The sequence below is a fragment of the Misgurnus anguillicaudatus genome, chromosome 10 (assembly GCF_027580225.2).
Source record: "Misgurnus anguillicaudatus chromosome 10, ASM2758022v2, whole genome shotgun sequence".
NCBI classification, from domain to species: domain Eukaryota; kingdom Metazoa; phylum Chordata; class Actinopteri; order Cypriniformes; family Cobitidae; genus Misgurnus; species Misgurnus anguillicaudatus.
The window spans coordinates 26057636-26072756 of NC_073346.2; the positions used below are offsets into that span (position 1 = coordinate 26057636).

At 39.0% G+C, this 15121-nt stretch overlaps 1 protein-coding gene across 2 annotated transcripts in view; it reads right to left on the bottom strand.

The window, feature by feature from the left end:
- Positions 1–15121, bottom strand: part of ptp4a3b (protein tyrosine phosphatase 4A3b) — a 33876-nt gene that overhangs the window by 18459 nt on the left and 296 nt on the right. The window lies entirely within an intron of this gene.

The following is a 15121-nucleotide window of genomic DNA, read 5'->3' on the forward strand; positions in this document are numbered from 1 at the left end:
CGTCATGAGCCTAATCTCTTTACATAAAGCTGGAAGGTGCGATAGGTTTCTCTGCCCACTAGTGCAGTGTGTTTTCAGATTTGTTGGCTCTAAGGTAAATAAAGGCATTGATCTATGAATGTACACTAATCCGGACTGTCTGGGCTCGAAGTTATTTAACTGCTTTGAATTTTTATTTAAACTGCTTTGACTCGAGAAGGCAAACTAAAAAAAGTCTAACACCCTGAATCTTATAAAGAACAACACTATTTTTAGTAAAGTATATATAACCGGACACAGTGATCAACAAGGCATGTTAGTAAACAGGTTTACACAATAGGAACCCTGTGAAGTTTCCCAGAGGTCCTGGCTTGGCTTCTAAAGCACCTATTAATTGAAGGATTACATGCAAATAACAAAAGCAGGTGATCTAACTAATCAATAAAAAACCCATAAAACATGACTCATCTTGGCTAGAACTTCATTAAAGTACCATTCTCTATCCTTTTTGGGGTCACAAAGACATCTAATTTTCCTAAATTTAAATCTATATCTTAGGCAATCCATGAACAGCTGAAACTAAAACCTGGAACCAAAAAAATCAGAGGGCTGGAGAGAAAATGTTGTACAGACAACTGTATGTGACCTATAGGCTATAATCTCAACTGTGGTGATCAGTTAACAATTAACAATGAACAACCTGGAACTTAAAATCTATTTCAATAAGCAAAATGTATTCAATCTGAGCCATATAGCTGTGTTCAGGCCACTAAGCCTTTCAAAACACTGAAATATTATTTTTGTACAATCTTCAATTAGGTGCAACAACAACAAAAAAAAACTGAAATGAGTCTCATTTTATAATTTCGCAAAATTTACTGGAATGTTTTCTTTTGCCTAAATGGTGTAAGGACTCTGGACTTTTTAAAGCATAGGGAATTATGAACTGGAACTTCTGGAACGTTCACTGATGAATGAGGTCAACATTTATTAAAAGGTAAAATGCGGAAGAGTTCCCCTCTACCCTACTCAACTGTGCTTAAGTAACTTTTGTGCAAGGGATGAATCGATAATGCCAATGAGCAGCAAATGGCACACTGGCAGAATCAACACATGCTTTCTGACAGGATAGCTGTGATCATTAGTCAAACCCTATTTTAAAATTACACGTGCTTGTTAAACTTTGCTTAAAGGCGGAGTGCACGATTTCTGAAAAAAGCTTTGGAAAAGGGAGTTGGGCCGACTACCAAAACACACTTGTAGCCAATAAGCAGTAAGGTGCATGTCTACTAAACTACATCATTGCCTGGGTTGCGTATGTGTGGGGCAAGTCTATCAAAAGATGGTATAGATTCTATTGGGGTAGGGTGTTTGTTTAAGTGATTTCAAATGTCAACATTGGCTTTCAGAGTAGGGATGTAACGATTAATCGTGTGTACCATTAAAAATGCCTGTCTGAAATCGATTCTGAATCGCAAGGGTGCGATTGTGTGTTTCATGCACAGCTTGTGCGTGTACTACGGCATTTGGTCAGTAGGAAGTCCTTATCAATCTAAAATCATTATGAGTCGGAGTCGTTTATAAAGTGCATTTAAAAAAGCAACACACGTTAAACAAATCAAAATATTCTTTATTATTATGAAAATACCTGAAACAATTTGAAGAACAGCTATATAAATATTCCTGTAGACATTTCCTGGAATAGCGTTTGTAATGCTACTTCTTCTGTGGCACAAAGAGTGTTTCTGCACGAGAGCGCCCCCTGGCTTTTGGATGTGCCGGGATTTCACCGTAATTCATTACAATTCATTCATTGAGAAAACGCGCATTTCCACGATTAATCGTTACAGCCCTATTTCAGAGATCATGGACCTTTCCTTTAAGACAATATTTGAGCATTTACTCAAAATTACGAGAGATTAACTTCCCTACACTATACTTCCACAATAGCAAGACAACTACTCAAGCCAGCCAAAAAAGCAGGAGGTGTTAGAAAAGTTTTGCAGCTTTACCTGTTGGTGTGACTAAACCGCGGGGCAACCTTACGATCTCTCTGATAAAGCAAACACGGAAGTGACTTAAACTGCAAATCATCGACTGGCCGCTAGAGGCTGGCTCCAAATTGAGTCAATTTCCATAGACCTCCATGTTAAAATGCCCAACTTTACAGTAGAAAATATTATGTTTACAGCCTGGTACAAAGGGGCTGTTTACACTTGGTATTTAGATGTGTTTTCATCGATCGGATCACAAGTGGACGAGAGAGACACATTACGTTTACACCTGGTATTTAAATCCGTCTCTTTTGTCCACTTTCGACCGCTTCTGTGCTGAATACTATGAGGGGGTGGACTGTGAGACGGTGGGCGAGTCTCTCAGCTGTCATTCAAACCCGAGCGGGAGTAATGATGAGTTTATATGGACGCAAACTCGAAGTGCACTGCTTGTTTAGCAAGTTAACATGCTGCACAGTGTTTTGTACATGAGTATGAAGAGCTTTCTTTGAATTTTCAGCGCAATTGATGAAATAGGATCGCGCAACTTTCACACGCTTTCAAAACGAAACTACGGAGATCAGCCGCTTAGTTTTATCAATGAAAGGCTAAAAATAGCGCTGTTCACCGAATGTTCAAGCCAGAAGTCAAAAAAGACGTAAAACTTGTGTTTAATACCTCAGATTAGATAAATGGGCGGAAAGAAGGCGGTCGCGTGTGGCTGTTCGAACGCATTCAACCACATGTGCGTTCCGCAACTCCAAAGCGATCCGATCGAAAGTGGTTTCGACCACCTCTGGATGTGGTTGAAAGTGGTCGAAAGTGGACGAGCTCAAAACGTTTTGAACACCGTTTACACCTGGCATTAACGTCGTCCACTTGTGATCCGATTGACGAAAACACATGTTAATGCCAAGTGTAAACAGCCTCAAAAAGTGTTTTTGGTCTACATAGCTAATTTTGTTCATCATGACAACTGTGAAGGGGGTGAATATTTTGTAACTCATATGTCAAAATTATATTTAGCTTTAAATATTTGCAGTGTTTCCCATACATTGATTTATCTGTGGCGAGCCGCCACAAATAGATGTTTTATGATTCCCATTAACATTTTAATTTTACGATTTAAAACGGCTTAATTCATTGTTGCCAGTGCTTAGCGCGCCTCTCTCTCTCTCTCTCTCTCATGTTGCGTGCAGCGTGGCTCTCTCACATATCAAGTGAAAAGTATTTTAACTCCGCGATCCTTCGTGTACTTTCTTTTTCGTGTAAACGTCAACAGTCACGGATGTTACTGACAGAGAAGACGGCTGATCGTGTTCATCATGACTTAACGAAAGGTTAGCAGTAGTGTTACCTGTTCTGGTGTTAGTCTGTGTGCGAGCTCTCTCCCTGCCTATGATGGGGTATGCCGTGCACGTGTTCTGTAGTCTCTCATATTTCTGAATTTGCAACAAATTGTATTGTCTCGTATTTAAAATAAAAAAGCGCTCATAACACAACAACACTGATGAGAAGAGCAACATCAGTACAGCCTCAATGTAAAAGTATGGTGATTTAGTCAGACTATGTCGCGTTTTTAGTAGCAGTTAAAGAAAGAGCTGATTGGATTAAACAAGGAGTTACTGGGTGGTGGGTCGTTACTGGATTGTGTTTAGTCAATATTTTATAGACAACACAACAAATAATATGTAAAAATAGCATTCAGTTTTGTTAAAATGCAATATAATGTGACGAATCAAAGAGTGAAACACTACACAATGACGTCACATATATGCTAATAGGCGTGTGACGTCATCACTGCCACAGTCTCTCAGAATCCTGTGGTAAACACGGGATTTGCATAATTAAGGGTGTGGCCACTTGAGTGTGAATGGTTGAAATTAGGGATCGACCGATATGGATTTTTCAGTGCCGATGCCGATACCGATTTTTGTTTCATCAGCCTTAGCCGATGACCGATGCAGGCTGCCGATTTTCTTGAGCCGATATTTGGAGCCGATACTGGTTTTGCTCACTCAATTTACATCATAAAAATTATGTAAAAAAATGGCATGTTGTTAAAAAGAGATGTTATTAGTTTGCACAGTTCTTACATTTATTGTAGTCCAGGACTAGTCTAATCCCTGTCCAGGAAACCGCCCCATAGAGAAAAAAAACCCACTTTGTTCAGCTATGATCAGCTGTTAAGCCGAGCTTTCAATGTTGTCGTGAAAAGGTTGGTTGTTTTTAGTCACATGACCTGCAATCGCTTGCGAGTTCCAGCACTCTGTCTGTAAATTATGCCGGAAAAATCGGCAAACACGGCAGCCATGTATCGGCCGATGCCGATACACATAAAACTCGCAAATATCGGCCCGATATATCGGCCGGCCGATATATCGGTCTATCACTAGTTGAAATGTCACTGCTGTCACTAGAATCGAGCTAGGCGGGTGTGGTTTAAGCAACCAGCCACCTCTTTACCCATTTTCGGTTATCTGCAAGTGATGTGCGGCCAAGATGGCGACAGCAGGAACCGCCTACATTAAACTTCAAAAAAGCTCTTCACAAACCCATGAGTGAAGCCACGGACACTATGTCCTCCATATTTTTTACAATCTATGGACTTAACTTGTATTTGACGGGTGAGAGTTGAGGACTGGGTTGGCTTTGTTTTGTCAGAGTTCTGCACTTGACTGGAGAGGAACTGCAGGACTCTCACGGCCACCTGTGTTCTAAATATATCTCAGTTAGCTGTCACCTAATAAATTTAGCCAGATCCAAAATGAAGAGAGTCGGAGAGGTTTAAATAACTGGGTACTTGTTTTGAAACACGAGCATCCTCTGAAAACAAGCTATTTAGAAGGGTTTTACCTTTTACAACATAAACAATTTGCTGGAAGAACACAATCAATCATACATGCATCTTATTGCCATGTAACTGTATAAGGTTGGGCATTCGAGCAAAGATTCCTAAGAGCTATTGAATCTCATCCCTATAGGTTTCAAAGCTTGCTTAACAGGAGATTTTGTAGAACAGTATGTCATGATGCAACATTTACCAAAGTATAAACAATGACAACACAACAATGTGTTTAGTTTTTAGTTAATTAGTTAATTATTGTAAATTGTTACATAAATGGTTGCTTGCACAGTTCATTTATATTGAATGATTCAAAAAATGTTCTTATCTAAAGTAAGCTACAGTAACTGTGCAGTATTTGTTTTCTCTGAATCTAACCCATAACTACCATAATTCTCTAGAAGTTAACATACAGGAACATCAAGTGAGGACCAGAGTGTCCTTAGTTATTTAAAAACTGCAGGCTGTAAAAACGAGTGACAATTATTACCTTTGAAAGCATGCAAAGATCATGTTTCGCTCTAAGGTCACGACCAAAACAAACATGTATGCTAGTTAGAGCAAGACACTTCAATGACAGGACTGTTTTTCGGCATTAGGATGTGGTCACACTTAACTTTGAGCATGCATAAATACTTGGGAGACTTCACTAATGCATGTGAAGCACGTGCATGCTAACACACGTTGCTCTGCATGTTAGTTTATAGTGCAATTTGTTACCAGGCATAAGAAACACCTACGGAAGAACTTAAAGGGCAAATGTATACCACATAAATATAGGACTGAATGCTTTAAACAGAGATAAGACTAGCGTAAGCTAGTATTTATTAGCATGGCATTAGCAAAACCACAGGGAACACTGGATTTAAAACTCAGTTACAGCATGAATAAAGGCAAACACACGTTGATAAAACTATTATTTAGATCACTATATAATAAAGCAAAATCACATTTTAAGAAAATAATTTACTGTGATCATAATAAAACAGGGTTCATATCATTCAAGTACGAAAAATACCCAAAAACCTAAAGAGGTGTTTCCAGGGGAAAGGGGTTATTGGTATAACTCCTTAACACACACACAGATTTTTAATGTACTGTAACAGAATATATTACATCTGCTATTAATCGTTGTGTTTCTGTACATTTGAGATAAATCTGGCTACATAAGACTATGCCAAATTAATTAAACTGTGGGTCTAGATGATCCTTTCTGACCTGCAGTACCTATCATATCAAAGGAGTGCTATGAGCAATGCTGTAATCCCTGTAAGAACACGGAGATCATCATCTGCTTTCCAGTCACATGACCCATCCAAAGACAAATCAGCTCATTCAAGCAAGTTCTGGAACAGGTCATTTCTACTGAAAGGAAGAGCTTGCATGCATACTCAACGTACTAACTGTCCCAAATTCATTACTTTCAAGATGATTGGGTGATTCTCGCGAAATTAGACTTATGAGGTGTCATGAAACATTTTGATAAAAAAAGTAAATGCTATCAAAATAAGAAGCATTCAGTTATAAACATCTCTTCATTTACTAATTTGCACATGATTTCAAATGACATCATACAAACCAATTTTGGTGTGTTTTCCACATTTAAGGGGAAAATTTTCATTACTGCAACGTGTCCATCACTGGATATGGGTTCTTTGATTATTTATAATTAAAAAACGTGTGGTTGAATGTATTCGAACAGTCACACGCGACCGCCTTCTCTCCGCCCATTTATCTAATCTGAGGTAAACACAAGTTTTACGTCTTTTTTTACTTCTGGCGTGAACATACGGTGAACAGCGCTATTTTTAGCCTTTCATTGATAAAACTAAAGCAGCTGATCTCCGTAGTTTCGCTTTGAAAACATGTGAAAGTTGCGCGATTCTATTTCATCAATTGCGCTGAAAATTCAGAGAAAGCTCTTACATACACATGTACAAAACTATGTCCAGCATGTTTACTTGCTAAACAAGCAGTGAGTGGACTCCGACATAATATTAGTTTGCGTCCATATAAACTCATAATTACTCCCGCTCGGGTTTGAATGACAGCAGAGAGACTCGCCCACCATCTCACAGACCACCCCCTCACAGTATTCAGGACAGAAGTGGTCGAAAGTGGACAAAAGAGACGGATTTAAATACCAGGTGTAAACGTAATGTGTCTCTCTCGTCCACTTGTGATCTGATCGATGAAAACACATCTTAATACCAAGTGTAAACAGCCCCATAAATAATTGACTGTGACACTCAAGATGGCTACCAGGTAAGCAGTTCTTATTTTTTCTCTCCAGATAAAAGTTGAAATTTTGTTAGTCATAGTACCTAGACAACTTTTTAGTTCTCATTACGGAAACATGAATTTGTAAATGCATATATTTAATGTAATATCATGTTGCGATAATGATAATTTTTGATAATCTAAAGAATTCTATAGGTAATATTTTATTAAATAATGGTTATAGTAAGTTCAGACTTAAATCTTATATGTGCAAAAAAATTGGTTTCAAGGGCTTTTTAAAAATTCTGATGCTGGACACCTTCTAAATCTGGATTTCGTGAGAATCACACTACTTTTTTTCAATTACACTATATAGTGTTTTTTTAGGAGACACCTTAAGCCACCGAGGATGTCTAGTGAATTACAGTTAAAAAACATCTGAGTGGTGCTTCAAACTGTGCTGCTCATGGTGGTTTGCCACGGGCATAATCAAACCACATATTTAAGCTACAATTTTGCAATACATCTCACCTTCACTAGGCCTCTCTTTAATTTCTTGTGCAAATTCATAGTTTGGGGTTAGGACAGATGGAGATAGAAGCCGTGGTGTACATGCATGTTGGTTTGGTTTTGTGATCCCCATCTACTGAAACATCTAGGTGCCAGACCACAGCAAGGCAAAGGCTCTGCAAAGAGTCCTTCCTGCCTGATGTGCATTAAATAACATAGGAGCATATACTAGCCGCTGATATCTGACAAGTATAACTGAAAATAGTCATATTGTAAATGCTGTATTGTCTGTAAAACACATCCCAGGTTATCTTCCAACTTTAAAAAGGTTTCAAGAAGCCCCTCCGAGTGCGCCTTTAAGATCATGTCCTATTTCTTAAGGCCCTCTCCTTTAGAAAGGAAGAATCCAGTGACACCCCATCTGTCTCCTGCCACTCAGCCTGTACTCAAACATTTCACACTATCCCTTAGTACTCCAGAACCAACGTGAAAGACACTGGACCCGTCTGAGAGTCTCATGTCTGCAGCCAATGAATGAGGATCAAGCCCACACACCAAAAGGTCAAGAACCATTATGTGGCACAGTTGACATGAGGAGCTAAAATTCCAGGAATCAGCTTCATGTTTATAAACATCCTCAGTCACTTTGTGTATATGTGGATAGCATATCACTGCAGAATTCTCATTAAAGGTGTTCAGATTTCGAAGAAACTAACAGGCTGACTCTCCGGTTCAGCAAAAATGACATGAAGAATGGCATCTTAAAATAACATTTAAAGGTAACGCATGTTGCTTCAGAATACAAAGACTGTTTCTGGGAGATGCAAGAAGAAAAAGATCTAATTTGTTTAGATATGTCAATTACTTGTGCAATAACATTCCCAAGCTCAAATGTTTTCCTGAGAGATAAGAAATAAGATTACTGTTTGGAATACCCGTCACTCAATCGAAAGAAAAAAGAGGGAGCGATAAAGATGTGTCCAAAATCCCATATTGAGATAGAATGTACTCAATTAGAATTTGGTTCTCTACCATTTTGTTTTTAAGTATCGCATCAGAAACGAATAATGGAAAAATCTTTCTTGAGGCGTTTTTTGTTAGAGATAATGCAAATCATATTTAAATCATTTGTAAATAAGCAAAAGGTGTCAGCTGTCCCAAAGAGTTCTGGGGGGGACACTTTAATTTGACGAAAAGCACAAGGTTTTCGACCACAAACCTATTGCTACGACTCTGGCTTTACTGTTCGGGTTATTGCCTTGCTTTGTTTAATGTTGGCTATTGGATTACCAATACCACCGTTATCCGCTCAAAGACATTAGATTTCGTTTCTGTTTTTGTGAACTTTGAAAAGATTCAGTTCAATCTCAGTAGGTTATCCTATCTTTTCCATGTATTCTCACATACTACCCTGTTGTGTTTACACATTGTTTTTTTACATACGGTATAAGGAAGTAAGCATCCGATTATACACTCATTCATATCATAGATCTGCGTGCATGCACACACTCTGGATGGATCAGTATAAACACTAACATTATCAGGGGTTACCCATTGTTCCAGGTCAGCCATTTTTGGCCACAGCTGCTGCTGCATAATTAGATATTTGTTTAGATTTTAAATTGATTTATATATAAACTATTTGCATGTGAGCACAGCATGATGCAAAAATACTTTGTGTGTACTGCAATTAGCTGCCTAACATACATAACATACTGAACTCAGCTGCCTGACATGCACGGCATACATCTGCACATGAGAAATAAAACTACAGTGAGCTTTCTCGGTCTCCTGGAAATTCTATCATGATATTGGTTAATATCAAAACCACCAAAGCAATGATAACTATAGTTAATACTGAAGTGTGGGGGCTTTCCAATAGCCCTGCAGACCACCACACTGTTTGTTTTTGTGATGGATAGCAAGCTCTGCTCTAGCATGAATGCAAATGATGTTCGCAGAGATCGATTCCCACAATGGACAGATACAGCAAAACTCAATGGGATGGAATTCCCACAGGATGCATTTCCCTTTATTGTGCCTCTATACCAGGGGTAGGCAATGTCGGTCCTGGAGTGCCGATGTCCTGCAGAGTTTAGCTCCAGCTCTAATCAAGCACACTAATCAAGGTCTTAAGCCCGGAATAGAGGGTATGCATTGACGTCACTTTTACACGTGACCACGCGAGAGCTCGCCTGGTTGAGTGGCAAAACGTGCAACAAAATGGCTGGTTTTCATAGGGGCTGCTACGAAATTGCCAGTAAAACTGAGTATTATCAGATTAAATTGAATTTGGTTGGACTTGATAGCAAATTTTATTAAAATTGATTTAATACCTAATTAAAAATTGTGTAATTTTACTTGAGTAAAAGTACGTTAATGTACTTACATATTAAATGTAAAACAAACACGTTTATTTATGAAATGTAATAGAATAAAAATTATGATAATATGCTTTGGAATGTATGTTTTCCAAAGTCTGTAAAACGATAGCTCCAAATTCTTGTTAATCTGTTAGTACAGTCTATCACCATTTCGACGCGTTTCACAGTGTTTTCGCCGATGTCACGCTTTACTCTAATGCTGCCGCTCTGTCTTTTGCCACTCAATGGGCGTAACCGCAGTCCCTCTTGCCGACGACGATGACTTCATGTGCATACCCATACACTACATTTTTGCACTCATATACGATCATTACTTAAGTTATCACACTGTGCAATATGGATGGGACAGTATGAAAATTTCATATCATGATTATAGTGACCAAAGTTTTCACGGTTATCAATATTATCATGGTTTTGTTAAAATAAGATGGAAATGTGGAAAAAGAACTGATACACACACTGAAAACATTTGAACAAGTTTTATTTTTGAAAATCACAATTTAATATTTTATGCCCATGAAATTATTTCTGTGGTAAAAAAAATCTGTCTAATAAGTTTACCGTGAATCAATACAATGCATTATCCCTTAAATCCTTTCTTGTGCAAAAAACTGTTGCGCACGTGCACGCCTGTGTCAAGCTGATTCTGGCTAGACAGGATTTACCGCGAGTTTTCAAAATCATAGTAATCAAAACACGGTTGTAATGATAATTTTAAACGATAATACTAACCGTCAGGACATTTTATCGTTGTTAATCGTGAAACCGGTAATCGGCCCATCCCTACTGTGCGAGATGGATCGTTTAAACTTGAGTATGACAAGCATGTAGACTGTGCGATGATGACACGGAGGCTTCAATAGCTGTGTCACTCATTAGCGTTACATCACCAGTATGTGCTAGTAGAACCCAAATACCAATATGCAGGTCGTAGCAGCAAACACATTGTGCGTTGATCATGCTGAATTTCTGACACCGTCAGAAAACTATTGTAGGTTGGACACAAGACCGAGAAAACGTCCGTCTTTGAACTCTCTCATTGTACGACATAGGACCACAGACGAAGATCCACGGTCAAAGAAATCGTGACGATTGTTTTACAATGGCAATCTTACGACAAAAATCGTGCAGTGTATCCCGGGCTTAAGGAGTCGCCTGAAAACTACAGGTAGGCGTGAATTTATTAGGGTTGAAGCTAAAATCTGCAGGACATCAGCACTCCAGGACTGACAATGCCTGCCTGCGATTTGCTTGCTATGCTTCTCAATGAATTATGGTGAAATGCCGCCACATCCAAAAGCCAGAGGGCGCTCTCGTGCAGAAACTTAATATGCATCGCAAAAAATTTTTACACATGCATCTCCAAGAAATGCCTATAAGCCTATTTATATCGCTGTTCTTTAAACCTTTTCAGGAATATTCATGATAATAAAGAATATTTATAATGATTATGTTTGACGAGTGTTGCTTTTTTAAATGCATGTTATAAACGACTTAAACTCACAGTGATTTTAGATTGATAAGGACTTCCTACTAATCAAAGAGCCATAATACATGAAAGAGCTGTGCATAATATCACCTTTGCGATTCAGAATCAATATTGGACAGGTTTATTACTGTGTGTTGCGATTTATCGTCACACTCATACTCTATATGCACTGTCCACAAGAAATCCTATGGGATTTGGACACCAGCTTGCTCTTTCTCTCTCTAGTAAGCTTCCGTTTCCCCATCCTGACTCTTTATGTCTTTGTCAAGGAGCTCACGCAGTGACAGTCACAACAAACACATACAGATATGAGATGTCCAGCACATACTCAGTCAGCTGAGGTGCTGCAGGGTGGATTATAGTAAAATCTCACACATATTTGACCCTTAATATTAGGGCTGCACGATAAATCGCATGCGATGCCACGCGCACCACGTCAGCAATGCCGGTTCTTTGGTGAGTATTAAATCGTTAACAGCTGCGTTCAGATGGCGCGACATTGGCTGCACGGAGCCGTGGTTCCCTGACAAGCTGGCGATACGTCCGCGATAATTAATGCGAAATTGCCCCGATTGTCGGTGAACTGCGGCTCTGTGTAGTTAAAGCTGCTCCATCTGAAAACAGCTGATGGTGATGTACTACTAATGAAGGAACCGGCATTACTGACGAGATGCGCGTGACAAACACATGCGATTTATCGTGCAGCCCTACTTAATATAATCAACAGTCATTGTAACAAACATATGAAGATGCAAAACGCAGAACTTTAAATCATGCTTAAATCTAACCAAACTAGGATTAACTCATAATATCTAGATTAAGGATGCAGATAATGATTTTGAACAGAAAGTGTAAGTGCAAAACTGTACAAACCACCAAACATTAAGCATGTCATACAGACAACTAAACACAACCTCAGCTAAAATATCTAAACTTAAAGACAATGAAGGACAACTCATTGTAAGACCTTACAACGCAAAAAGATAAACTTTATATTCAGAGCTGTCATTTGCTCTAACCACCACTGTAGCTATAAACACTAGCGGCCACATTACAAACTTTCTTTGCTATTGTGACCTACTTCTCAATTTCTTTTTTTTAAACATCAAAACCTAAAATGAGGACGTATCCACTACCAGACAGAAGACAAACTGTGGCAGGCTCTCAGTAAGGTCACGACGAGTCAAGTTCAAATATTAATAGTAAAATGCGTTTGTTTGATACACTAATGTACATCGCTCCATATGCCACCACCAACCATGACTGAATTGGGCTTTCTGAATCCAATGAATGACCCTAAATACCAGTTTGAGGGAACGGGGAGAACGGCTCCATTGGGAATCGCAACATAACCCTTTATTTGGCAACCGTGCACTTCTGAAACTCTGATACGTTCTTCCCCTTTTTTTGCCTCTCTATATGATTGGCAGGCAGCCAAGAACTGCCAGGCATCGGTAAAGTCAGATGAGGCCACTTTGATTGACAGGCAGAACTGAATTGGGACGGCCTTGCTTAGGCCCCTATGGTTTATTTCTGCTATGAAAGTAGTACTGCTATTATGTAGCATTAAGTTACAGGTTTCTAAGACTCTCTTCTCAGGGAGGAATTCCCAGCAGCAGGCTTTAGATCAGTGCATGCTGGGTAAATGTCACATACCCTTAGGGGCTGACTTTCCTCGAATGGAGCCGTTTACTTTGATTAGACTTTAGGCCGCCTTACTGGTTGAATAACAGAACAAACCTTCTTATAAAAAAATGCAAACTACTGCATCTGTTGAAATGGGAAACAGAAAGAGATGTGATGAAATACTGTAAAATATAAACATACAAACAAAAACACCCCATCCCTTTATTCTCTCTCCTTTTTATAGGGCTTCCCGCTTTGCTAACTTTTTCCTAATAAAAGGGGAGTAACTCACTCGCTATAGAGGAAGCCACCCCTTGCCCCATGGTGGCAGCTTTCGTCATTTATTAAACTTCAGCAAACAAAGCCAAAAGAAACTCTTCCAACATTCCAATGCAAACAGTGGATGGGGCGTCAGGGTGGGTGGGTGCACGGCAGGTAGGAGGAAGCCCATCCCTGCTTAACCCTTCCTGCCTTAGTGATTAGAGATGGGCTTAACCTCCCGGCCTGCACCTAGGGCATTTCCACTGTACATGTAGCAAAGGTTGTGTTGGGACTACAGTGACAAATACAATGCAAGGCTTGTTGTGCTAAATGGACAGGTAAAGGAAACAAATAACCACAAAAGCTGGCTTAGTTAAAAGGCTTGTTTACATACAGAAAAGGTTATAGGATGTGTTTACATTTCTATGTAACTTACTGAACATGATTCCCAGAAACACCACAAGTTAAGAGACAACAGCATACTTATAATACCTGTGGCTAAATACAAGAGCCATAAACTTAGTTTCTAGGAGTGTCTGGAGCGACTTTATCAAGATCATATTTCCACTCACAGCCTTGCGTATAAGCGACACATAAAAATAAATCTTTAAAAGATTTTTCTATTTGCCTTTGATATAATCAGTCAACAATTAGTAATAGGTGCGAAGGAAAAAGACCATATATGGTCAATAATCAGAAAAGGCAGAAAGATCCTGTTTGCCTTTGATGAAATGAATAAATGTTAAAGCAAGTCATGCATAATGTCTGTATGTTCGTTTGTGTAACACAAGCAGAAAAGTAAACCATACATTCTTTTAACACTTCTGCAAATGTATGTAGATGTCTAGTTGTTGCATAAAACTTTATAGGATCGCACATGGAACATAAATCACATTTCTGTCAAAATGCTGCTTGCATGCCAAATCCAACAACACACAATAAAGCACTTAAAAGAGCTTGAATTCTTGAGCAAATGGTTCACACAGATCACATCTCAACAAAGACAGCTTTATGTCTCCAGCATTTTTCTGTAACAGTCATCTCACGGCTGTAATCAGAAACTGAAACATGAACTTGAGATAATCTGCAATGAGAGATCTCTTAATTTGTGAACATGTCTTCCTGAAAACACAAACAGCATAACTGAAACATCAGGAAGCTCAGGTGACACAAATATTACAGCTCCCATGCAAATCATACACCGCTGCATCCATAGTAAATGTTGCAAGACTTCAGCGCCCAGAGATGGATAGACAAAGGGACCACACACACTGGATTAGACAAACGAACCGAGCTAGATTTCAACCTGTTGACTTTGTTAAAATACGACTAAAACAAAATTAACCAACAATGACTGACTGAGCCAACACTCATGTGCATCAAAGTTAAATGTCTTTCGTTTACTTTTCATTACATCGCTATGTGATGGATGCTGATGCGCGCCCAGCTGTTTCTTTGTCCGTGCACACAGCGAGTTAGTGCACTTAAAGAAAATACACTCGTTTTCCGTGTTTATATGATTATTAAACATACGACATATAAAGACAAGAGCATAATCGCTGTTGTGTGAGGGAAATGCCAGGACATACACTGTTAGCCGCGCGCTAGCGGATTAGCAGCACCGAATCGCTTTTGTTCTGAAAACGCCGGTAACTTACGACTAATTTCTGCACAAATAAACTTTGCAAATAACGCAAAATCATATTCAAACCATTTATGTAGGTCATCATCTCGTATACATAAGATATGAGGACATTTTGACAAGTTATTGACTATAACAGACCCAAAACTACACAAAATATTCGTTCAGCGC